The sequence below is a fragment of the Coloeus monedula genome (genome assembly GCF_965178545.1).
Source record: "Coloeus monedula genome assembly, chromosome: 9".
In the NCBI taxonomy this organism is placed as follows: domain Eukaryota; kingdom Metazoa; phylum Chordata; class Aves; order Passeriformes; family Corvidae; genus Coloeus; species Coloeus monedula.
Window position 1 is genome coordinate 15,563,306 of NC_138789.1, and position 25,863 is coordinate 15,589,168.

Genomic DNA, 25,863 nt, shown 5'->3' on the forward strand with positions numbered 1-25,863 from the left:
TTGTTTAAAAACTTGTTTCTAGTGACCTTGCTCCTTACCATGTGTCATTACTTTTTTTTTTTTTTTTTGGAGGGGGGAGGTTCCTCACTATTCCTATTGCTCAACAAATGGAGCTTTTTTAACATCAGAGTGCCAGGGACAGTAGAACTGGCTGTAAATATTTGACAGTGGCAAGAAGGTGATTTTGTTGAACTGCATGAAGGTTGATGCTGGTGACAAAAATCCATTTGGGTACCAGTGTTCTCAGGGCCCTCAATTAGACTGAGCTAACAAACCCTGCACTGTAGACCCAGAGGTATTTTTATATGGTGCATTTTCAGGAGCCTGCTTGTTTCAGGAGCTGATATAGGCAATCAGAAAGTCCCATTGTTCCTGGGGATAGCTCAAGATAGGTGGGGAATTAAGATATACCCTGAATACCTACCTCCAAGTGGCATAGGAAGTGAGTTTCTGAGGGGAGCTGTAATAGCTTGAACACTTTCAATAAATTTTTAATTAGATTTAACTATACAACCATCAGTTAATTTGTCACGGGCTTTATGGATTTATAGGTTTAGGGAGGTTTTTAGGTGTTAAGTGACCATATGTTTTACAGGCTTAATATGGCTTTAGGTTTTAGATTATTATGACATTTTGCTTAAAGCTTAGTAATTCGTTCCTTGGTTCTTCTGCATGTGCAGAACCCATATAGCAATGTATTTTAATAACAAACCAAATAATTAACTATTCAATCAAAGCCAACCATTTTAAGCCTACTAGATACTTGTTCACATACAGAGAAATAACTCAAGTGAAATGTGATTTGAAAAGATCTGTACCCTTATGTGCTCAAAACCTTTAAAAGAGCTATAGTGAAGTTATGTGACCCCCTAATAATTAGAGTAATGAAGGTCAGTCCCATTGGTAGTGGATATCTGAAGAACTCTGCGTTCCCAGACCGAGCAGTTCTTGTGTGAAGTGGCTTGAAGCTGAGCATATGGATGCTGGTGCTTCAGAGCAGTGCACCGATATTGAAGCTGGTAGAAAGGCCACTGTGAAACCGTGTGTGCAAGCTCTCGTCCCCAGACTGGTGACTGATTTCACAAGCATGAGGTCCTGCTCCTAAGCCTCTATCCTTGTGCAAGGAACTTGCCCTGCTCTTTCTGCCTGTGCATTCTGCATCCACTTCTGCGGAAAACTCATCCAAGGCCTGCTTGACTTTTCTCCATTGCTAAACAGTCCCCACTTCGTGCATGTCAGCAGCAGCTCTTGCTATTAGCATCTACAGGCACATTATGTTAAGGACAGTTTAATAATGTTAGAACTTGGCCTTCCTCTATTACCAGTGCTGGTTCTAACTTTCTTTAAGGCCAGAGAAGTCCTGGAGAGTACAACAGTTGCTAAAATACCATAATGGAAAAAGGAACTAATATTTGAGGCCAGTGGGAATATTCCACCTCTCTCTGCCAAGGAGCCTGTGAAGGGAGCAGTGTATCAGCAAATGGAGAGGCTTAGTAAGTGACCAGCCCAGTCCTCAGGAGTTTGCCCAGTCCAGAAATCTGATAGCCTGTCACTGCTCCTGCTCTCATAGATAATGCTGATCAGCATTATTTATTAGGGAGGAGGAAGGATAACGCAATGCTGCACTGGGATGCAGATGCTTGCTATCAGAACAGCTTCTCCTCCTTCATCCTCTTATCTATGCTCTGCAAATAAATGAGGAAGGATAAACAGTGTGGATTTACAGCTCTGTTCTTGCAATATTAACAGTCCTCATGGGAAATGTTTATCACTGTATCAGTGTGGTGATATGTGCCTTTTCCAGGGGTTGAGGTGTTGTGTTAATTAAAGCTACAGTCTGTAGAAAGGGAATGAGGAACCTCTCATGGGATGAAATGAGAGAGAGGTCCTTGCTGCATCCCACTCTTGCAGTTAGGACAGTCCCAATGTCTGCATGTTCTTGGCCACTGCCTGAAGCTGAACAATTTCTGCAGGGGCTTTGAACTTTGAAGGTGGCAAAGGAGAACAGACTGCTCAGGTGGAGAATGCATTCTGAGTGCTTCTGACCTAACTTCAAGGGCTGAAATGCCTTTAGCTGGAATGGGGAGGAGAGCATGTGGAGGGGCATGTTTCTGGGAGTGAGAGGTGGCAGGATTCAGGACTCTGGTACTCAGTGAGAACAAATAATGAGACAGAAGAGAAGGGGATTTTGACACAACCTTTCTTTTTACTAATGCAAAACTGAGAGATTTTTCAATAATACAGTAGTACTTAAATAATTATGTGGAGTACTTACCCCTCCACCATGAAACTCCACTATGCATATTTGGTTTTCTTCATGGGAGGGTCAAAGTATGTTAAATTAATCTTTTAAAACAGAAAAAATGTTGAGGCTTTTTGGGGGGAGAAAAAGCTGAGGGCAAGTAGTAGGTGGGAAAACTGGGTTTTTTGAGATAAATGGCTGGCTGGAGTCAGTTTTAGCTTAAACAAGGGTAATACAACTTGTGTAAGACTGACAGCAGAGCCTGTTTATCTAACTTTTGTTTATTATTATCTAGCTTTCTGAATTTCTAAACCTCTGTTTAAACATATTTAGAATTCCCATTTCATTTTCGCAAGATGCTGTATTTCACATTATGCATTTGGCTGTATTGCACGTGCAGGGGTTACAGAAAAGGCATTATATGTACATTAGTGCTGTACCTTTATATTTATCTGCATGCCAAGATTAGTCCAAGATGTGGTAATGTTTTGCCCAGAGCAATTGTACCAATGAACCTTAACCCTGATCTTAAGAGACTTACTCTCTGTTCCTGTGACAGTTTGTTTATTCTTCACTTCAGGGCCTCTTTCGAGCTGAAACAGCCATTAAGAGCAAATTGTTCTAGACAGCTTTTCTGCCTCCAAGTAACAAAAACTGTGCAACTTATTTTCATTTCTTCCTATACCTTTTCCAGGTGATTCTTACAAACATAAATCCACTATGGTATCCATCCAGCCCTGGAATGTTCTAAATGCAGAGAAATTACTCGACTCATTAACAGTGTGACCTTTCAGCATTCTCTATTTGTGAAAATTGCATGCAGGGGACAAATCCCACTGTACTTTGTGTACATATTATTGTGAATAAAATATGTACAATGTCCATATTGGAGGAGAAAATGCGTCCAGCTACTTTGTATATTTTCATCTGTTTCTGTACATTCTTGTGCTGTGTGAGTGCCAGATGAAATTACAGCTGTATTGTAAAAGAATGTTATGTGTTAAGAGTTTAGTCCTAAAATAGATCTAAACCCCTGTAATTCTGTGGAAGGTGTAAGTGCTCTGTATTTATTCAGCTATTTGATTAATCCAATTAATTAACTTAATCATTAAAATCAATAATCTCAAAAAATGACTGAGAATATATTCCTATATTAAGCAGAAAATAGCTTTTTACTTCCTTATAAACAAATATATTATCTTTGAAAGGGTAGAATAAAAGAAATGAAAAGGATTGTTTGCCTGTAGTACAGTGGAGATATCAAGGGAAAACTGGAGCTTTTGTTAAAATTAATAAGAGCTGGATCAAACCTAGGATTTCTTACAGCTCTCATGAGGCATCACAGTTCTTGACTTCACTAATCAAGAATTAAAAAGGAATAATTATGAACTATATCTTTCTCTTCACTAAAGAAGAAATAACTCCCAGGTAGATTAAACATGGTAAAACTTGCTTTATGAAACCTTTTTTAATTAACCAAATACCTTATTATTTCAGGTCCTGCTGTTCTGTTTCTTCTCATAGGAGGACTACTGAAATGGAAAAAAAGGTCAGTTTAGTAATATAAAACTTATTTTAGAATTACATCTAAAATGAAAAGTTAATCAGAAATAAAATTATCAGTATCCGTCAAGTTAAAATCTCAGGCTGGCAGTGCAAATAGGTTTAGAGTAGAATAATAAATTAATTGCTTCCCTTTGAAAACATATTTTGTTGAATTGCAGTTGCAACATAATTGTTGGAAAGGAGGTAGAATTTTTTTGTTTGTTTGCATTTTCACAGAGATTTTTCTATGGCTGCCACAGAACAGCGACAGTAGTTACTTCTGTATTGTGGCAAATACTCTTCCTTTCTGTTTGCATAATCCTAACATAACTGAGACATTTCACTGCTTAAAATGAAAAAAAAATACATGGACAGATCCATATGTATAATGGTTATGTGATTACAGATTTTTTTTAATAGAAGTATTTTTATTGCTAACATTAATTGAGGTTTCTATTTTGTCCCCTCTTTCACTTTATTAGAAATTATGATCTAGGAAAATATGAACAAGTGAAAAATCTGATTTACTGTTTCATATTGCATCTCATTAATTTTAAAGCTGCATAATTGTATACTACAGTAATACTTTTGAACAAATTTATATGTAGTTGAATAGCTAGATTGAGGAGCTGAGGTGGAGTCTTACAGGATACTTAAAATATTCTATGAACATTTTGTACTACATGCATTAATGGTAAATTTTGAGAAGTGTGAAGTGGTGATGGATGCAATGAACAGAGCTGGGATTGAGGTTCATTACAGCTGCAGCAGTTTATAAATATGAGGGTTGTGACAGCTTATTCTTGCAGAATAAGCACCTGCTCATTGTTTGTTACCAAACAAATGAAACACTGAGAGGAATCTCAGACTGGTTTCTCTGTGCAAAATCTGCTTGTGTTCAGGTATTATTGTCCTGTAGTGAGGATCTGAGGACGAAAGTACAATTTACCACCTGAAGCAATCCTGTCTTGTCTTGTATGATTTTACACAGAACATGTAAATTTCTCAGGTGGTGCCCAGTTAGCTGCAGCTTTCTGCAAAATTATGTAGGAACATAAATAATTCTGATAGTTCATGAAATATGAATAAAGGCCTGTTCAATACTTTTTTTTTTTTTGAGGCTCTTGGGAAACCTAAATTGAATTGTGTTGCTGAAGTTCTTTTGAATACATATTCTGTAAAATTTTTAACGTACCATTTACTTTTCCATTTATTTGAAATAGCTTTCAATTCTTTTGGTGTTCCTTCCCAATGAAAAATTTTGGCAAATGCCAGTCCTCATTTGTACAAGGTTTCCAACAAGGGCTATTGGACATGTCCTAAAATGATTTACCTCAGTGCTGGAAACATTTCACTTTTCTGTACTGCTACTTCTTGTTAATACAGAGAGAAACTGTCTTCTGTTAGTGCTGGGCAAAATGTTTTGCCTCTAAGTAAAATTATAGAGATGTTATTTGTCTGTTTGACATCTATGAATACAGAAAGCCCAGTGCTGCTGCTTGCAAGGCATCTTCAATTCCCAGTGTGCACTCACGCAAGGGGCTTTCCCTGCATCTCATCATTGTGCACTGTGAATGTAACAGGAACATAAAAGACAGAGTATCTGTCACAGATGTTCCTAAGACTCCTGCTGCTGCAATGTCTTTCTTGCCCAAAATTACAGCAGACTACATCAAGATTAATTTGGTCAAAAGAAATTATAAAAAGGCAGAAAAGCTTTCAAATTGAGAGAGGTGAAAAACTTCAAATAAGATAATTATATACTTTAGATAAATAAGACGTGCCATAACTCATCTGGTTTTAAAAAGTAATAGCAAATATTGCTAAGTTAGAGAAGGAATGGCTGTTCACTTTATCTTACAAAACACAGTGAATAAGATAGTCACAAAACTGAAATGTTTTGCCTGCAAAATTGAAAGGAAGTTTTTCATGCAATGCATATTGTCCTTGGGGAAATTATTATTTCAACATATTGTTTGATATCTAGAGTTTATTGGGATTTAGAAAAAGAGTTGACCATCAATAAAACTCAACAAAACAAAACTAAAACACATCCTTACTCAGATGTGACATACTGTTAAGTAAAGAATTAAGTATTTTAGAGAAGAGATAAACACTCTACTGACTTATGGGGTCTAGAAGAATCTTTACCTGAGGCAGGTATGACTTAACTACCTCTTTCAAAACACTTTTAAGTTTTATGAAGCAGCTGTGGCCAAGGGCAAAGCTGTGCACCAGTTGAACCATGGGCCTGATCCAGCACAGCAATGCACTCCGACTGCAGCAGTTCCCCATGATGTAGAATGGGGTCCTCGTGGTGCCCTGACACCTATTAGCTTTAGGGGGAATCTGCATGTGTTTCCTGGGTTGTATGATGTAAGGGAGGTCCAGCTCAACCTCCTACACTTCACTAGCTTGTAGAATCACCAAGGGTTAAAAGCTGCTACTTCAGTGTTGGGGCCATCAATGTAGCTCGAATTGGTCAGCCCAGCAGTGCTGCTGGTTCCCATGCCGCTGGTGAGGAGCTGGAGCTCCTACTGCTCCTGCCAGGAAACTCGTGTCCGTCTGCAGGGGGAGGGCACTGCCAGGTACCCCTCTGGCTGCTTAGGGCTGGGGAAAGGAAGTATTGGGTCTTCTTCTACTGACCTCCAACACAGGAGTCTAGGTGACTCCAGGTGTGCTTTTCTTTCCTGTTTTGCTCCCCTTTCAGCACACCTGGGTGCCAGACACAGCTGATGCTTCCGCACACACTTTGGTGTCTTCTTGCTGGAAAAAATGCTGATTAGCATCCTAATGAAAATCTAATTGATGCAGTCAAGTTGTCTCTGATCCTGAAGTACATATGATGACAGACATTGTAAACAATTTATTTTCATGTATAAAGGAAATACGTCAGCTCCAGTGTGACCCTGATTTACGTTAAAGACACACTATTAAGAGTTTTGCCTGATAATTAAGAACCAGCATGAATATCAACTGCTACTTTAATTTATACAAATAATTTCTATGAAACAGCTACTTTGAATGAGACTATCTCAAATTGAAGCCTTGGAAGTGCTTTCCAATAAACGAGGTATTCAGCATTCTAACATTTACTGCTGAAATATGATTAATTATATGTTACACTTTACTGTGAAAACTGGGTACACTTAAACTCTCCTCAACATATATGAGCTACCCAACCTGGATGCTTTTTCATTCTCTTTTTAGCAGAGAATTTCACATGTTTTAAGTGAAAACTCTCATTTTTTCTCATTACTGTTCCATGTCTGAATTCAAATCTCTCTCCTGTAATGCTGGGTGTGGTTTTACTTGCTTTATCACTGGCATTTCCTATAGTTCGTGGTGATTTGGAATCTAAATGCTAAAGACATCCCATCTCTAAAGTAATGGCAAAATTTTAAGAAAACCTGAGTGTGTTACTACTAAATTAGGCCTCTTTTCCCTCTTTGCACCTCCCTGTCCCAAGGGCTGAAGTTGGCTGAGCCACAACTAGTTCAGTTGAGAAGCTTATTTACAGTCTTATGCAAGGGGCTTTCATTCTGCGTATGTTACAAATAAGAGCTTTGGACACATAGGAAGATCCTAGAACATTACTCTGACATCTGTAAGTGATTATTAGAAGTTACATTCCTGGTTGAAGGATCTCTCCAACTCCCCCTCCTCTTCTCCCAGATCTCTGCTGGAAGAAAAGCCATTCTCTGTATGTTTGAAGAAACTGGTTCTGAATCTCTTACAGTAGGTACGTTGATAATCCTTATGGTAGAAGTCCAGTCTTACTCCTATGTATCAACAATGGCTTAGCCACATGACAATTACTGTAATAAGAGAAATAAAGTCTAACTTTTGGTAGAACATATTGTCTGGTGAACATATGCCTAAATGCTAGAAGTCACAGGCTCTTTAATCTGAAGTGGCCTGATTCAAGCACTCGTGTCAATGTGTGAATTTTCCCAATAAGCAGAGCTATCAGAACCTTGGCTGAGTTATGCACTATCCCACAAGGAAGAAAGGCAGCAACCTACAGCATAGTATGCATTTTTTTCTTTGCTTATTCTGGCCTGAGTCTCATCTTTGCTTGAGTCTTGGTCTTTGGCTAGTGTTTGTTTGCTAGTACCACTAGGAGAACTGAATTCATGCAAACCGAAATAGTGAGGGGTTCCAACTTGCATCTCTCCAGGCAGATGATCTCATCACGGTTCTTGGCAACAAAACTTACACGCTCGAGCAATTTCATTAACTCTGAGGGGAACAACTTATTAATTGATTGGTACATACATCAGTAATGGTTGAACTGGGGCTTCATGAAGATAAGAATTATGGATGAAGTTCCCTAAGAACTTCACTGGCACAGATGGCTAAGATGATACCCTAAATTAGAGCACCACAATAATCCATGTGCTATTCTGGCATGAAGAACAAACATAAGGTAATACTAAAAGTAATAAAGTAAAACCACTTTGTAAAAGTTGGGTTTGTTGGTTTTTTGTGTTTTTTTTTTTTAAGGAAAAAAAGAGAGCACTGTAATTAGATACTATAATGAAAATGTTTTGTAAAATTGCTCAAATTAGCTGTCAAGCTAATGTAAGCTCTTTTTTCAGATCCACAAATAAGATTAAATTCATGTTTGCTTTTTTTAAAATAAATTGACAAGAAAAATATTTAAGTTTAATTTGACCAGATTTCGTGTATGCTGAAAACATGTAGTAGATAAGTGTGAAAGACTTGGCAGACAATTTGTATGGGCAATTGCTTCTCTTTTCATACATGCTAACTTTAAAATCAAAGTGATAGCACATTTCTACAGTATATAGTTGATCAAAATATAATAAAAAATTGTAAATAATTTTGAAATAATAATAATAATTTTCAGGATAAAGCTTATTCTTTTGAATGTGTTACAAGAACTATGAGAAAGCAGAAAAAGGGGCAAACTAAAAAAAAAAAGATTGCTCACATTTACATAGCTAATTTAACAGTGGGCTTGTATAACACTTTCCTTTCTGGTATGTGATATGTCCCACATGCAGTATCTGTATTTGTTGGCAGATGAAAAATGGGAGCAGAGGGAAGTGTTCCTCATTTAAACAGGTCTGCTTTCCTTTTTTTAATAATAACCAAGAAATAAGCTATCCTTTTAGTGTGCTTGGCTATATGTACTTTGCTGCTTAAAATGGCCCTGAGTGTATTAATAGTACAGCACAGGATTCAAATATTATCATTTGTGGTGGGTGTGGGAGTGAAGGCCTCGTAGTTGGGTTTTGGAATATATACCATGGGAAATCTCTTATGAAATAACTGTTACTTCACTCAGTGTGGTCCATTCCAAATGCTAACCATTTACTTGTCAGATATTTTTCATGAGCCTTGCAGATAAGATAGCTCTGTGGGGATTGATTTAGCTGTGTTCAGAAAACTAAGCTCTCACTAGAGATGGGGAAACCACCCCACCTTTCTTTCAATTTGGTATAGAATATTAACGAGGGGGGTGTTAGTCTCTGGAGCTTCATCCCACCCTTCAACACATCAGATTCATATTAGCAATAGTTATTATCTAGAAGGGTGACTCACTGTCAGCTGTTTTCATTTTTGCTTATAGTACCCTGGAGCAAAATGTATATGTAAGTAACAATTTAGATTTTCATTTCTGTATTTTATTGCAGTGAGGCTGGTCACAATACCATAGTAACAGTTGCTTTGCAGTTTCACTTTTGACAGCATTTGATTCTTTGCCATAGCAGACGTGGTTATAAAGGCTTGCTTGTGGTAAGAACTGGTAAACCTGCAATTCTGAATAATTAAGTGCTATTATTTTATTGGAAGAATTTAAAAGAAAACATTTGTCTTTATTTAAATAAAGACAAATATTTACAGAATAAGTAAATAGAAATATTCAGCACATTATTTTGCTTCAGGACTTGCTTCATACAAAATGTGTGTGTATATTATATTCAACAGCATGCGCAATGTGTAAAGACAATTTTACAACTTCTACAGCTGTTCACCACATGTGGGGCTGCATGGGGAAAACAAATATGAGCTATGAATGGTCCCCAGCTTATGCCCCTCTGAGAGATATATATGGTTACAGTAAAAAATGTACATATAGTGTTGTTAATAAAATGCCAATAGTTACCAAGGTCTAAGTTTTGAGTAATACAACAAGCCTGCATTTCAAAAACTACACACAGAACAAGAAAATTCAACTAAACTGCTGAATAGGTTGGACTCTTTTTTTACCCACAGAAATTCAACAAATAAACAAAGTCAACATGGGCCTCAGTATTACTGCTTAGGATAGGATTTACTCTCAAACATTAACTGCATGTCTTGTAATTAGAAAAGACAGCAGCCCAGTCAGAAGTTTTACCTGTCTTTTGCTAACTTGACCTAACAGATGCTAACTGCCTTTCTGCTGGATGAATGGTTTCATTTGTTGCCATTGTACTTTTTAACGTAAAAGGTAAAAGAAATACATAGTATCTGAAAAATCACTTTGTTTTGGTAAAAAACAAGTTTTCTCAACCTATAGTAAATAAGGCTGTTTTATCATTAATGTATGTGGGATTTATTATGCAACTGTTAAGAAATTACTTTCGTAATCCCTTGTGCACTTAAGAGAATTTGTTACCTTTTAAATTTCTAACATTAAACCTTTTGAACCAAGGAACTCAGTGGTTTTCTCTTCAGGGATCTGAGCTCCATCCCATACAATGAAATAGAACTGTGGTTGACTATTTTTACCTTGAAGAAGTAAAACCATTTACGAAATACAGGTCAGCACAACACAGTATCTCCTCTGGTGTATTTGCCTCCCACATACAAGTATGGATATGTGAGGTTCCAAGGCTAATGGAAGAGTCATTTGTGTTTTGTTTGAGAGGAGAAAGAGGACTGGGGAGAAGGATTCTACAATCCCTTCATGGACAGTCAGTGAAGTTCTCCCTAGCAAAGGGCCAGTACAAATCCTGGACACAACACAGAGTCAAAATAGGAATGAAGAAGGGCAGAGCAGTACATGAAAGCTATTTCTCTGCATTACCATGGATTTCGACACTTAGAAGCAAAGACCTAAAAATGTTTTGTGAACTTGCATTCCCTTTGAATGTGAACATCTTGGAATAGTATCATATGGATGTATTTGGCAGGAAGCAAGTGCTGGTGCTGTCAGTGCTCTGCAGTACCTTGTCTGTCAGTTTCTCTTGCCCATGTGTGTCCCTGAAGAGAATTAGAGTAAAATTGTGTCCTTTGAGGTATTTGGGATATGCCTCCATCAGCATTTTAGGTTGCACCAGGAGCAGGCTTTGGAACTGAACCTCCTAGTAATTCCCACATCTGGAGCTTTGGTTTTCAAGGTGGTTTACAGTGTTGGAGGACACAAAGGGGATTACCTCCTGAGTAAAATTAAACTGTGACCCAGGACCTAGCATGCTCCAGCAACTAATGAACATGCAGTCCACACTGGAACTGGTTGGAAATAACTTCCCATAAGCTGTGTCTAGTGTAGATACCAGACTCTCAACACATATGGTTTTGTTCTATAGACCACTTCCTATTGTACCTGGCTAGTTGTTAATGGAGAGATACCCACAGCCTGATCATTAACAGGTCTTGCTTTTTAAAAAAAAAAAAAAAAAAAAGATGATGGGAATCTGCTCTTATATCTCCTATTCCTTCTGGAATTAATTACTGTTCATTAACAAAGTGGTTGGTCTATTTCATGGGAGAAACAGGATGAGACAGATGGAGGCCAGCCAATGTTCTTTAGCATGAGGCCTTTCTCACCCTCATAGTGCTAGTTTTGTGGTTTGCACATTAGGAACAGTTTTCAATGTAGTTAACTATTCTGCTTCTGCTGCCTCATAATATCTAAATATCTTGACATCTAAATATCTAGATATCCGAGTAATCTGAAAAAATGTGTTCTTTATCTGTGAGATAAGAAAGTGCTCCCTGGTTTATAGATTTTTCTATCTGTCTCTGTGTACTTCTATAGATCAGTATATTTTCTAGGGTAGGCAAAAAGAGCACATTGTGTAGAAATGGTTTGTAGATTTTTTTTCTTTTTTTTCTCCCCAAGAGCAATTGAATTAAACAAATGAAGTATCAACAAGAAAATGCAAGTATATAGTGTTTCTTTCTTCAGACTTTTGGTCTCTTACACCCTATAGAAGTAGAAAACTCATAGGTACATTTTGGCTAATTCATAAAAACATGAGGTTTTCAGTATAAGTTTTGAAACCTCCTGCAGATCTGTATTCCTGTGGTGGCCACCTACCATGCCAGCCTGTAAAGATCTTAAAAAAAAAAAAATTAAGTGCAAATGAAACTCCCAATCCTTAAGATAAAATTAATCCCTCAGGCAACAGCAAAATTTGAAAGGCCTGAACAGCAAATTTACTGGATACATGTATTTATAATCTCTGCTAAAGGCATAACTTGCCTTTGATTATTTCTTTTTGTCTGTGGTTTTCAACAGCATTGAGTGTGCAATTCTGTTGCCCGTCTGCTAAACTACAGATGGTTCAACAGATACATAGATCACATGTGGCAACTGTAAGCAACCTATTTTGTGCAAAAAGTTCTTGGCCCTGTGATATAACAGGGCCTAGACTGTCCCTGCTTTTAAGCAATTTTCACTTGGTAACAGTGGGGGCACTGGTTCTGACGTACTTCGTTTGCTGATGTCCTTCAGCTCATTATCGCCTTCATATTTGACATTGCCAGCTCTGTGGAAGGAATAATCGAGAAATATGTAAAATTCTTGTTGACTAAGGGAGGGAATCGTGGTGGCTTACAAGAAGCAACTGTGAAAATTACTAAGGCTTGTGTTTGGGCCCATAGTGAGGAATATTAATGAAGATACAGATAGCTGAATATACTTTGGACTGCTTATGAACTGGTATTTCACATTTTTTGTCTTCAGATTTGGGTTGTGATTAGTGGTGTTGGTCAGCTGCTTTCAAGTTATTTGTGTTGATTTTTATGTTGAAAGATTGTCTTTCTCCACAAACCCTATTCTCACTAGTGCAATCAAGAGACCCAAGAAGTAGAAAGACTAATCTTTTCCCTCAAGGTTTGGTAAAGGAGCAGATGGAATATTGGGTTGTTTTTTCCTCCTCTGTCTCATTACTCAAGATCTCTCCTATCTTTTGTGCATATTTGAAGAAAAAGAAACTTGCATTTGGCTTTTTTAATATGTAAATGGCAACAAAGACTGGATTTTTATAGCATTCCACATGCATCTACACTAAATAATTGATACTTTATGAATCAATGTATGACATGAAAGCCTTCCAGCAGCAAATGATGTGTCAGATAAAAGTGTAAACCCTTCATATATTATATGTATGTAGTTGTCTTACATCCCCATCCAGACTCAATGAAGGACAGTTAAGACTGATAGGTCACATTCCCTGGCACGTGTTATTGTAATTCCAAGGATGATGAAATAACATGTGGGAAAAACAAACAAATATCCAACATAAGGCATTAATCAGTAGCAGTCTAAAGCAAAATAAGGAATGTCGTGTATTGCACAGCACTTGGAGGGATAAAAATCAGATCCAATACTTGCAAAAACACTCAAATTCTCATATACACAAAGACAAAAGAATATGTTCTCTGAAATAGTTAATGCTGCACTGTATATGTGAAAGAAAAACTTCTATGTTGATTCATAATTCCAGCTGGATCTAAACTGTAAGTCCCTTAGGAAAGTATAAAATTAAGCCCTTTTACAAATTTGTTTTGCAGTAGTATTTGTAATTTCCATTGCAAAAGAAAAATAAAGGTGTGTTCTCCAGGAGCAGTGCTAAACCCGAGCACAGAGCAGCAGTGCAGAGGTCCTTCCTCGAACTTTTGGAGTTTAAATAATTAAAGAAATAATTTGGAGCATAAGCAATGCATTACTTGATAATTCACAAATCCCAAAATTTTGCCACAGGTTGGCATTTAAGTTCATACAGCTAATAGGTTTAAATGGGTGACTTTTTCTTGTGGGGAGCATGTTTGGAAACACACTGCATACTGAAGAGAGGCTCACTTTATGGCTTTGCTTTAAAATGTGATTACCTATATTGGACTTCAAAAATATCACACGGCATCACCTTATAAACATCTCACAGCCTCCTCATCCTCAAACCACTTTGCAGACTGGTAATAAAACAGTAGATTTATTTACTAAAATAAGGACTTGCCACTTCCGTTTTTTTGGTTTGGTGGGGTTTTTTCCTGGGGTCTTTTAGGTTTGATTGTTTACTTGACATGAAATTTCATTGGTATGTATAGCTAGATTCTGACCATCTAGCCAACCTATTCATTATGTGACAGAAATATAGCTAAAACAGTCTTATTTCAGGCATTTTTACTGTGCTGGATAAAATTTACTTTATGAAAGATAACGACTGTTTATCTAGCAGCTTGATTTTTAGCTCTGCTTCATCTGTGAGGCAGACTGTACTTAAATCTCCTTTAATTTCTTTATCATGACCCATTTTATCATGTCCTTGCAATTAAATCGATTGGGAAAGGAAGAAAAAGAGAAAAACAGATCAAAAAGGCTAAAAGAAAATGTCCAAGAGAAATAATTAATACAGTGTGTCAAACTTCAATGTACAATTACACTGTCTCATATCCCTTTCATTCACTTACCTTTGCTAATTGAAGTTGTTAGCTCTCTATGCAGCAGCTTTGTCTTGATGTTTTTCAGTAAAATACTTGGCGTCCTGTGGAATTATGTAGATAAAATAAAATAATTAGGAAATTGTAGACATGAAAAGATTTTAGCCTGTGATACTTTCATATTGGCTACAAAGAATTTCACCCATAATACAGTCTTGAAACCCCAAGCATGCAATATGAACTTCAAAACAGAATACAGCAGTTTGGGACCCAATCCTGCAAACCACACGTATTTTAGGTATTACAGGGTCAATATCAGTTATTTAATATACGAGCTTGATTCTGAAAGTATATGTTATTTAATAATTTTTATGTAACTAAGTTCTAGGTGTGTTATGATAGAAAATAAAGAGAATTGTCTGGAACTGAACAGTTTAAAGTAATCTACTGACTTTTGCCTATTTGATTAGACTTTGCATTGAGCTTTAAACAGACAACATACAATATGAGGAATGGGATCCAGCCAGAAGGAAGTGATTGAGCAGTGAAGGTATGTTAGTTTCATATTTTTCTTGTTTGATCTTTTGTTGATTTTTTCCTTCTCTCATATAATCTCTTTATTTCCTCCCTCTTCTGGTCTGTTGTGTTTGCATTTGGTAGGTTGAGGGCCTATAAAAATCTTATCAGAAAAATGTTGGAAGGAGGGTAAGGGGCATATCAGAGTCAGTAGAAGAGTGCTGGGTATAGAGGAGCCTGTGTAAGGCAGGCAGGGGAGAACAGGAGGCACAAAGGAGATGGTTAGTCATGCTGGAGGGTTTTGATCTTTTTCCTTCCTTTTTAAAATCTGAAATCTGTAAAAATGTGTTATTTGAATTGGATATGTAGCCTCAGATTTGAGTTTGAAACCCATGGTATCTTCCAGGATTGCACTATACATGACTTGTCCATGCTTGGAATTATCCCAGATTTGTTGCTGCACTTGAAATTCACTCCCTGCCTTAATCCAAAGTAACTTTCAAGTGTAGACAAGCCTAACAGTTCAACGCTAACATTTACTTACCTTTAGCAAAAGTTTTAGGTGTTCAAGGAATGCAGTATCATTTAGTAAGGAATGTAGAATTTTACCTCATTAGTTTGTATTAATGAGTTATTTCCTAAGAAGCTTTTAATGGCTTAATTATATTAACTGAACCTTCATGTTAAAGGTTGTTGGGTAGAGTCATATGACTAAAACAATGGAGTTACTGCAGCATAACAACCCATATCTAGTCAGCAGCCTATGGTTAATACTTTTAGACCTTTCCTTTCCTTGCTTTCAGCAGCACAATAAATCAGCTTAAAACACAAAGCTAATTTTACCTAATAACATTTTACCTCAGAGAGGGACAGAATGGATGTGCTGGGCAATGACTGCACTCATCTGAACATGCTGCCTGTGCTTGATCCCAGTTCCAAACCCATCTTACATACAAGATATCCCTTCGGGATGCCTATTCATCCATTTGGTTTTTGAAATTTAGTGGTTTAGCATGCTTACTCTTTTCTGGATTTTCAAAACTACCGATGGTTCTTTGGCATTTCAAGAGCATGGCTGCTGGCCTGTTTTCTGGATGCAGTGTTACAGAACCTGTATTGGCTTAATGTAGAACATGATCCAAAAATTTAAAAGCAAACAGGAACAGTTCTTAGGACAGTGTGGTCCTCCGTAGCTTTCTTTTTTTTTTCTAATGCTTTATTGGTTGGGACAATCTTTTAGCCTTGAAAAGATTCTAGACACTGTGTAAAGTATGAGAGTTTTGCGAGAATTAGTCCTTACTAGTGTCTGAAAATAATTTCTGTGATCTTAAAATACTTTATGACAAGAAAACATTTTCATACCAAGTTGCTCATTTATGGAAATCTGTGTCTTCAATTACATTTCCAAGTCAATTTGGGAATAAACATTCTGTAGAGCTATTGTACCCTTCATTTCTTCTGGTGGGTGAAGTATGTTTAAATAGTGCTATAAATAGGTAAGTGATCATCAGATGCCTACATCCTGCAGCAATTATTTAAAGTGCACTTGTACTCATGGCAGTGGATTCATCGTAAGAATCTGTTAATTAGCAGGCAGTATATTCAGTACTCCGTCAATGACAGGACACAGTCCCCAGCTCCACGTTTAGTCCCAAGGCCCCAGTCTAACGTCACTACAGAAGGCAGAGAGGATTCTGTGTTTCTTAAAACTGTGGAAATAACCCAGGCAATGATGGGTTTAGTGCTAAAGTTTTGAGAAGTGAATCCTAATTCTCCTTTCCAACCCATTCTATGATTCTGTGAATATAGAATAGTATGCAAATTAATAACCCCTTTCCCTGGGAAGGATTAATTAGTTCAGGTTGAATACCATCTTAACAGATAAATACTGCTCCTGGCTTGGGTGAGCTGAACTCAGCTGGCTTCTCAGCGCAGGTTAGGGCTTTATGACCATACCATGAAATTAGTAACTGAAGCTAGTCTAGAATTTTTTGAGAGCAGTAAATGGGTAGTTGTTATCCACAGGAGTATCCCTACTGAATTTTGTGGGAGAAGAGGAAAAAAATTAAAACTGTGATGTTAATAGTTTTAACAGGGCATATTTTTTAAGATTTTGCATTTACTTAGGCTTAATTCCGTAGCACCGTGAAAACCTCTAAACCTCCTGCAAAAGTGAACTGTCACAGCTTTCATACATCTTAGTGAGGATAATACATTATGTTGCTGGATTGGGCCAATGCCTGCTCAGTGAAATAATCCTGCCCTGGGCTGAAGTTAATCACTAGATCAGTAAGTACTTAAAAAGTAAGTAAAAATGTAAATTATGTATGTAATTGTGTTCCTCAGCTGCAAAGATTGAACACTATAGTTAAGAGTACAGGAATTTTCCATGGTTTAAAGAGGAAATTATGTATTTTCTGTTTATTCTGTCACAAAATGTAAAAATAAAAGAAATGCCAAAGCCAACTGTGTATCATTATGTTCCTGGGTGAGCCAACCCATGTGCCGAATTGTACTTTAATGTGGCAATTTGTCATGGCTTCAATCTTTGAACTTCATGTACATCAACTGAGTTACACATTAGTTTATAACTAAAAATCAGTGTTCTTTGCTTCTTAGAAAGTCTTGAGCTTTTTCAGACACCAGGACAAGTGGTGTAAATCCTAGACTTTGGTCAAAGATGCCGAGTACCCAACAGAATTGGCTCCATGGACAAGAATCAGTTCTTACCAACATCACTGAAAATGGTGATAATAATTTGGCTAGGGCTAGACCTATATGCAAAGAATTTGATTTTACAAAGGTGCATACACCTTGATGTCACACACTTGAACAGCTCTCATGGCTGCTTATTTGAGTGAATCTAATCGGTTTGATTTAACTTTTGCAGGATTGGGACCTAAATGAGTAATTAAAATAAAAACAATGTGTTTGCTTAAGTTTTAATCACAATTTTAATCAGTGGTCTGGAATTTTAGCTAGCAGAAATATAGTAGACACACAATATGCCTTGAAATACATATGTTGCTGTAGAATATTAGTTTTCTTCTTTGTTCAAGGGACTTCCCCCACCTCCGCATCCCTCTTGCAAAGATTTTGCATCCTACATATGAGAGTGATAAGAGAGGAGGTATGTCATGCTCCAACATGCACAACTTTTCAAACACTAAAAATAAATAAAAAATTCTGAAAGCGAGCTTAGGCTGCCAACAAGCAGCCTGAACTTGTATTTTACTTGTTTCTGCAGGTTTTTCTCCAAGTTTTGTAAGGCTGTTTGCTGAAATATTTAATGTAGACTAAATGCTTGTTATTTGGTTTACTTTGATTTACTTGCTAAAGCTCTCATATACAGATAATGTAGAAATTTTGAGGACTAGTCTTTGGGGGACCCAGCCATTGACTGATGTGTGGTACATGCAGCAGAACTGTGAGTAAGGCTTGTTCAAACGTGTGCAGGTCAAAGCCAAATGGCAATGGATTATTCTAGGTTGCAAATTGGCATTTCAAGAGTGGCTAAATTGTCTCTGAACTCTCCTAACATGCCTGTTGGGTAGATGAAAGAACTTGGCATTCATGACTCAAGGCAAAGGGCTGGAAGTCAAACAGCATTATGAAATATCAACTCACCCCTAATCCCCTCAGTAAGAAAGCCAATTGAACTAGTAAAATTTTGCTGAAACGTCCTGAAACTTCTCTCTACTTCTCTGTATCTCCACATAGTCTCCATGCCTATACAAGAACAGTTGATTATTTGGATAATAATAGCACTAGGGCTAAATTTTGTGATGGGAGTTTTACTGTATTAATGTTTGCCAAGTTCTAGTACTGCTTTCATTACCATGACCTTTAGAGGACATACAGCTTCTGAGAGCAGCACGCACCTGATCTTGCAGTCTTGCAGGACTGTGTCAGAAACTAACTCTGTTCATACTGTGGAAGGATACAGTTATGACTGAACTGGGCTACGGCTGGAAAGGCCTTATCCGTGGTGTAGCTCCCTTAATGACAGTTTGCTCCACAACTCAATAGTCTTAAAGTTGGGGTTTTGACAACCTTAAACGTGCCTTCTGCACTGAACAGCACTTTCCGTTACTTTCTAACATAATGAACCTCGAGTGATCTGGTTTGCTCTGGTGTAAACGATGTCAGCTCTACGCTGTTGGCCAAAACTCGTTCTTATGTGGGCTTTTGGCTGCCCTTGGCTGCGGTGGCAGCACTGAGGGGGCGGCCGGGGCCTCGCTCCGCGCCAGTCGCCGGTGGGAGCTGGGCCCACCCGGGGGGCTGCAGGGACGTACCTCGGTGCACAGGGCACGGCCTGCACCGTCACACCGCCGCTCACACTGGGCCCGGTGCCGAGCGCAGCCCAGGCCCCGTTACGGACGCGGTGCCCGGCGGCCTCACGCGGTTTCGAGGCCGGTAACTTAAAGCCGTTGCCGGCCCCGGCTGCCGTGAGCGGGGTCTATCGCCGCTATGCCCCTCGGCCCGGCTGCGCGGGGGTTTTCGAGCCGATGGCTGCCAGCACAGCTGGGCCCTGTGCAACCCCGGGACCCTCCCCACGGCTCCCGGCAGGGCGGGCGGGGCTCAGGTGCGGGACGGTGCGGGACGGGACGGGGGCCGCGGTGCGCGCTGGCTGCACGCGGGCGCGAGGGGTGGTGGCGGCGGCGGCGGGCGCGGCCCTCACGGCGCCGTCTCCGCCCCGCGCCCAATGGCGGCACCGCCCGCGCCCGCCCGCCCCGCCCCGCCCCGCGCGCCACGGGGTTACTGCCGGGCCGGGGGCCGGGCGGCCGCACACGCGCCTCCTTCGCCTCCGCCTCCTCGCCGCCTCCTCCGCGTACCGCGGGCCGGGCAGCAGTGGCCGGCGCTGGGCGGCCTTGGTGAGGGCTGCGTTCTTGTCTCGTCCCGGCCCGGCCGGCGGTGCCCATGGCGTAGCCGCGCTGCTGCGCGCCTGCCCCGCGGGACGCGGCGTGGACAGACCTGCCGCCAGGTAGGTGCTGCAGCCGCGACCCCCGCCCCGACAGCGGCGTTCCGGGCCGGGCGCCCCGCAGGGATGCGCCGTCCGCTGCGGCGGGCACGGCGTGTGCTCCGCTCGAGGTGTCACCGTGCGCGGGCTGAGCGGGAGGGTCCCGGGGGCCTCCGCCGGGTGCGGGAGCTGCCGGGGCGGTCAGTGTCCGCGCGCGTGCCGCGAGCAGCGCCGGGAGCGGGGTCGCCCCTCGGACCGTGCGAGCTGCGGGCCCCCTGTGGCAATTGAGGGGTGAGCCGAGAGGTGAGCGTCTGGCGAGGGAGAGCTACAGGTGTCCCAGCGTAGTCCCGGTGTCCGGCTGGTTGGTACGTGCTGGGCGAGTTACGGGCACCGAGCGAAACCCTTTGCAGATGCTCGCACTGCTGTGCGTGCGTGTGTGTGTCTTCGTACCCTTCATGAGGTCAGGTGAGAACTCAGCAATGTACGATCAGAGCGTGAGTTCAGTGTGAGAATAATATGAAGGTCAGTTGTAATGCCCCTTCATTGCTATTTCACTGAGGAGTTGTTGACATGTGGGAGTTACTGTTGCATATTTTGCAGGGGATGCACTGGAGTCAAGTCACTGCAGGCTTCTGAGTACATCTCTCCTAGCAATAACAAGAATGTGCCTTCAAAGCTAGATGTGAATTAAGTAACTTTTAAAATATGAGCTTTCCCCAGTTTCAGGTGCACTTGTAATTCCAAAGTCATTGTCATTGGTGTCAAACAGCACGGGAGGTGATACTTCTTGTCCCTTTCAAAAAAAAAAAAGGACTTACTTCAGACATAGTGTGCATGTGCAGTTAGGCCTTTCCCACTTGCTGTGGATGTAACCAGATGTAAATCTACTTATCTCAGTTCTGTTAAGCTGTTGCTTTTAAAATTGATTTGCTATAATTTAGTATTCTCAAATGTATGATCATCAGCACAGTTCATTTTTTTACAGAGACTTTCTGATAGTGTTTGTAACTTATTAGAGAGACACTTGGACAATCAAGTGCCATGATTTTGTTCTAAGAAAAAGTTTTTCTGGTTGGGTCTGTATTTATACCGATCTAAGCTTTTATCTACTTTTTGTTTGGTGAGGTCAAAGCAGCTGATATTAGACCCCCACTGGGAAGAAAACCCAAAGTGAGAGAGCTGCCTGCTCATCAATTGTGCATCAATGAGGTTTGTCTCATGGTAACCCAGAGGACTGATACTATTGTAGTTTCATATGTGAAAGACTTTACATGTTAAATGAAATGTCTTCCCAAGACAAAATCTATTTGTTTATTGCTACTTATGAAGATTACTTTATTTCCCTTACAGTCCATCCTTTTTTTCCACGAATGCTGGGCACAGCATGCGTTGGTAGCTGGGTTTTAATTAGCACTGCACAGCTGTCCTGTCAAAGTATTCCCAACAAGACTGTTAGTAAAATGTTAATGGAAGATGTTTATTCATTTTGAAGAGCTCCAGTTTAACCCATGAAAGTTTACAGGGCTTGAGTTCCAGCTGAGGAGGAGTTGCTCTTTGAGTGCAGACCTGGGCCGACACCAACTGCTGCAGCTGGTGCTCGGCTGGGGGAGGAAGGGAGGGACGCGTGTTGGAGGGGGGGCAGGTCATTGGCTTCCTTCAGTGAAGAGTCCTTTACTCTGAAACTTGCTTCCCCCAATTGTTTGCTGCAGTCCAGCCTTTTTAATCTTAAAGTGACGCTTCAAATTTTTCTCTCATGGCACGCTTTTTGTCCCTGGGGAGATCTTGTTACATTGTTGATTTTGATGCACATTTTGTGTGTCCAGAGCCTCATCTAGTCAAAGTGTGTAAATGATATCCACCAAGGATGTGGATTCTTTTAAAAAGTAAGCTTCAGTTTTTGTTCCTGCCATGCAAAACATCTTTCCATATCCCAGCATCTTGATGCCTGCCTCAGGAACATTGTTTTGAAGCCAATTGCTAAACCAGCAGGGGGAACACAAAACTTTCTGTCTATAAAGTCTCTCTTCCTACCATAGTTGTAATTTATTAAAACTTTGGGCTTATACTTTTGATACTATTTCTTTAGAATGTGAATATCAATTTACTTGGAACACCCACTTACATTGAAATAAACACATTATTTTAAAATTCTTGTTTATAAATTTCCTCTAGCAGGCATGTCTCCCATTCGTCTGAATGGAATTTTTGTCATATTAGCCATTACTGACTTGCAAAAACATTAGAGGTTTATTTGACTGAAATTTCTCTTTGAAGATATTTGAAGTGAATTAAACCTAAGAAATGATATTTTGAGCAATCCTGCGAAGTTTCAGATATTAAACTAGACAAAATATTTTCACAGTGGAGCTCTTACTATATCACATTTATGATATAAAGCTATCTTGAGTGCTCAAGTTGACTTGTAAAGCAGTTGTATTCTCACAAGAAACTATTTCTAGTATTTAGGATCTCCATAAGAGAAAATATTTTTAGAAATTCTCTTGGATTTTAAGAAGTACTTACTAGCTTATTATTGTAGAGGTCAACTGACAGTCCCAGTGCAGATCAATAAAGGTTTTCCTTTTTGATTCATATTGGCATAATGATGAAGTCCTTTGTACCAGCAGTACTGGATGTAAAGACTATGGCCAAGGAAAGTTATGTGGATGGCTTGCACCAGTCCATATTGCTTTCTGGTCTGTGAAGTCTGGTGCAGCCAAATGGCAAATACTGAAGGTGTGGATGTACAAACAGATGGCTGAATGCAAAGTGAAGAATGTGAATTAGCAGTGTGTCAGCTATTCCCCAGTCAGAGCTGGGGAACAGGCTCTTACCCACAGTAAATGTGAGAATCTTGCTTCTACTTGGGGTTAAGCCACCTTTCACTAATGGTGGGATAAAAACGTGCCAAGGAACATTTGCTGCAGAGTAGCCAATTTGCTGCTCGTGAGTGATAACAATTGTATATTCCACTAGCATTAGGTGTTAGAGAAAGTAGAGAGAGTAAAGTTAATCTGAAGTTAACAGTGCTAGATCAGGTTTAAAGCAGGATATGCAAGCTCTGGTTCTAGAATGGCACTGACTGCATAGTGAGGTATAAAATACATATAAATGTATATGAAGTATAAGTGTTTTTCAGTGGCCATGCATTGTTCTCGAAGAGCATTACATGATGTTGCCTGCTACTGAAGGTACAAAAGGGTGTATGTTCAATTCCATTGGCAATCTCCCTTTTCCGTTGTTTTCATGGAATCCCCGTGCTTTCTCTCCAGGTGGTTCTCTGAGATGCTGAAGTGTGTAATTTGTAAAGCCAAAGAGAAATTTCTGTTTTAATGTGATTTGAAAATAGCAGTAAATCTTTGCCTACTTTGTCTTACAGTTCCTTTCTTTGATACCTCCAGTAATATTCTGTTAACATTTAAGACATGAAATACCAAGTCTCGGGCCATTTATGTGAATCTCAGAAAATACTCTCTGGGATACAGATTGCAAATGTCTTTGCAGTCACATTGCTTTTGATCTAGTTCCACAAAATATTTGTGTGTTATAAATAGGCATTACTTCTATAGCAGTAATATTTGTGGTGATTAAAAGTGGCATGCTAGTTTCTAGCCACTTCATGAATAGAAGCATGTTTTGCCATAAAAATTTACTAGCAAAAAGTAGTGCAATTGGAATTGCTTTATCCATAACTGTGGATTCGCATTTTTATGTGCTGGCAGTCATCCAATAGAGCAACATTTCTTGTGCTATTACAGCAACAATTAACTCTGTCGTAGCCAAAATGAAAGAGATTTACACCTCTCTGAAAATCACCAAAAGAGGGACTTAAAAGCTTCAGTTTATATTCCATATTTTTATTTCAAGTGTCACAAAATAGATTTTTTTTTTTAAGAAGAACTTACTTTATGACCTTGATTATCTAAGTACTCATATTTGTCAAGTTCAGCAGAGAGCATTTCATATATTGCATTTTAAGTGTAATAACTGTTGATTTGTACTGCTTACAAATAATTATGTCTAGGAAAGTCTGCTAGTTTCTGATGTATGCATAATCAAATGAATGGTGTTTTTGAGGAAAATGTGAAAATAATAATTTCATCTTGTGAATAGTGCTTTAAAATGAGCTATAACTGCTTATTATTAACAAATTTAATTGCATTATATTTAGCACTTCTCTTTAATAGCCTGTCTAATTTCAGTACACTAGTTGGCCAAATTTAGATTTTTTTCTTTTTTTTCTTTCCTGTTGCAAGATGTTGTAAGGTTTTGAGAGTCAGCTGGAAAGTGCCTCTCTTTTAAATAATTTCAGTTGTGACCTTGCAAGAGACCTGTTTAGATTGCAGGAGAACAGCTTCTCTAGAGGTCTTGGGTCTGAAACAGGTTAATTATAGAGCTACTATGTAGAGGTTGTTTTTCTGCATAGAAGGCAATAGGGGCTGTGATACATAAGGTTGTGTTAGTGATTCTAAAGAATAATGGCAATTCACTTGTTCTCTGATTATCCTTTGTAAGCACAGGTATTTTCTGTTGGAAATCAGTGAGTTATATTGTGTGAGTCAGGGACAATAAAAAAAATCCCAAGGTATCCAGTGAGCTTACTGTGTAGTATAAATCTGCTGAATTAATGTATTTCTTTGCCAAGAAGCTGGAGGTAGATTGAAGACTGATATGTCCTCTTTTGTCTTACATTTAACAAGTAAGTTGTTACACTGTAGCTGCATTTGACACAGTGTGATTAAGAACTATGGTAGTATTTTTATTGCACATGTGATACGTTGTTTTTGATAATGAAACAAAATTCTATTTTACTTTACGAAGTAGCCGTTTTAGTATTTGAAAAGATGGGCCTTTTCTTGTAGTGAAGCTATTGCATTAACGAACCAAGTCACTCCTCCAGTATGTACAGCTTGTATTCTGTGATAGATTAGTTCCTCTCTCCAGCATTTAACATGACCAGTGTTTCTGAATACTTGTAGATCTGGTGATTTGGTTCATTCCAGTGATGAGGTGTAACAATTTCCTTCTGGCAGATAAGATGCACAGATTATTTATATGACTACAGGAATTTGTTGTGGTTTTCCCTCTCCCTATACCTTTGCCCAAAGATTTTTACAGCTGTCATTTATATGTTTAACGTAAAATGATCAAAGGAAATTCTGAATGGTAAAGATTTTATGGGAGTGTATCTCCATTCTGAGTGGAACATTCTAGTGATTCATACCTTGACTGAAACAAATCCCCAGTGAAGAGCTTATAAATAAAAACTTGTATGAAAAAATTTTGCTCCAACCTGAATGTGTTTTTCTGCTCAACAAATGGAATTACACCATTATTATTATTATTTGACAGACAGTCAGGGAAAGGGCAGATACCCCTACACAAAAGGAAACTCTTCTTGACTCATTCTTTTAACTATGTGTCACTTTAAGGACTTCCCTATTTGTGTGGGAGAAGTTTCCTATGAGATGTGAAGCTGAAAGTTTAGTGGCTAACAGTGTTAACTTTTGGTAAATGTGTTTATCTTGCATTCTTGTTTATCAAACTGAAGAAATACTCTATTAATCTACCTGCCTCTTGGAGTTTACCTTATTCTAGAGACCAAAAGACATGCTTCTTTTGTTGTTCTGTTTCGCTTGGCTTTTTTCCAAAATGTGGGTTTGATTATGCATGCAGTTAACTTTAAAATACCTAGTAATTAATATTTCAACCTGTTAATTTACATCTTGTAGTATCTAATGGCCCATGGCAGTGAGAAGGGCTGGTTTGTATCACCTCATCCAATTCCCCTGTAATGGGAAGCACTGATTTTCAGTCCTGTTCACTTATTTACTAACTACCTTTTTTGTGTTTGCTTTTCGCTTCCCAAAGAGGATTGCGTCCTTATACAGTGAATTTATGTTTAATGCTATAGTCTTGCTTTTCATCATTATTCTTTGTGGGTTTCTCACAATGAACCCAGACAGTTTCAGGTATT

At 39.1% G+C, this 25,863-nt stretch overlaps 1 protein-coding gene across 1 annotated transcript in view; it reads left to right on the top strand.

The window, feature by feature from the left end:
* The first annotated feature begins 19,770 nt into the window (after nucleotides 1-19,770).
* TGFBR3 (transforming growth factor beta receptor 3) overlaps nucleotides 19,771-25,863 on the top strand; it is a 115,946-nt gene continuing 109,853 nt past the window's right edge. The window contains exon 1 of the mRNA XM_082286800.1: nucleotides 19,771-19,910. The gene's annotated coding sequence lies outside the window, so the exon portion shown is untranslated. The remainder of the gene's footprint in view (nucleotides 19,911-25,863) is intronic.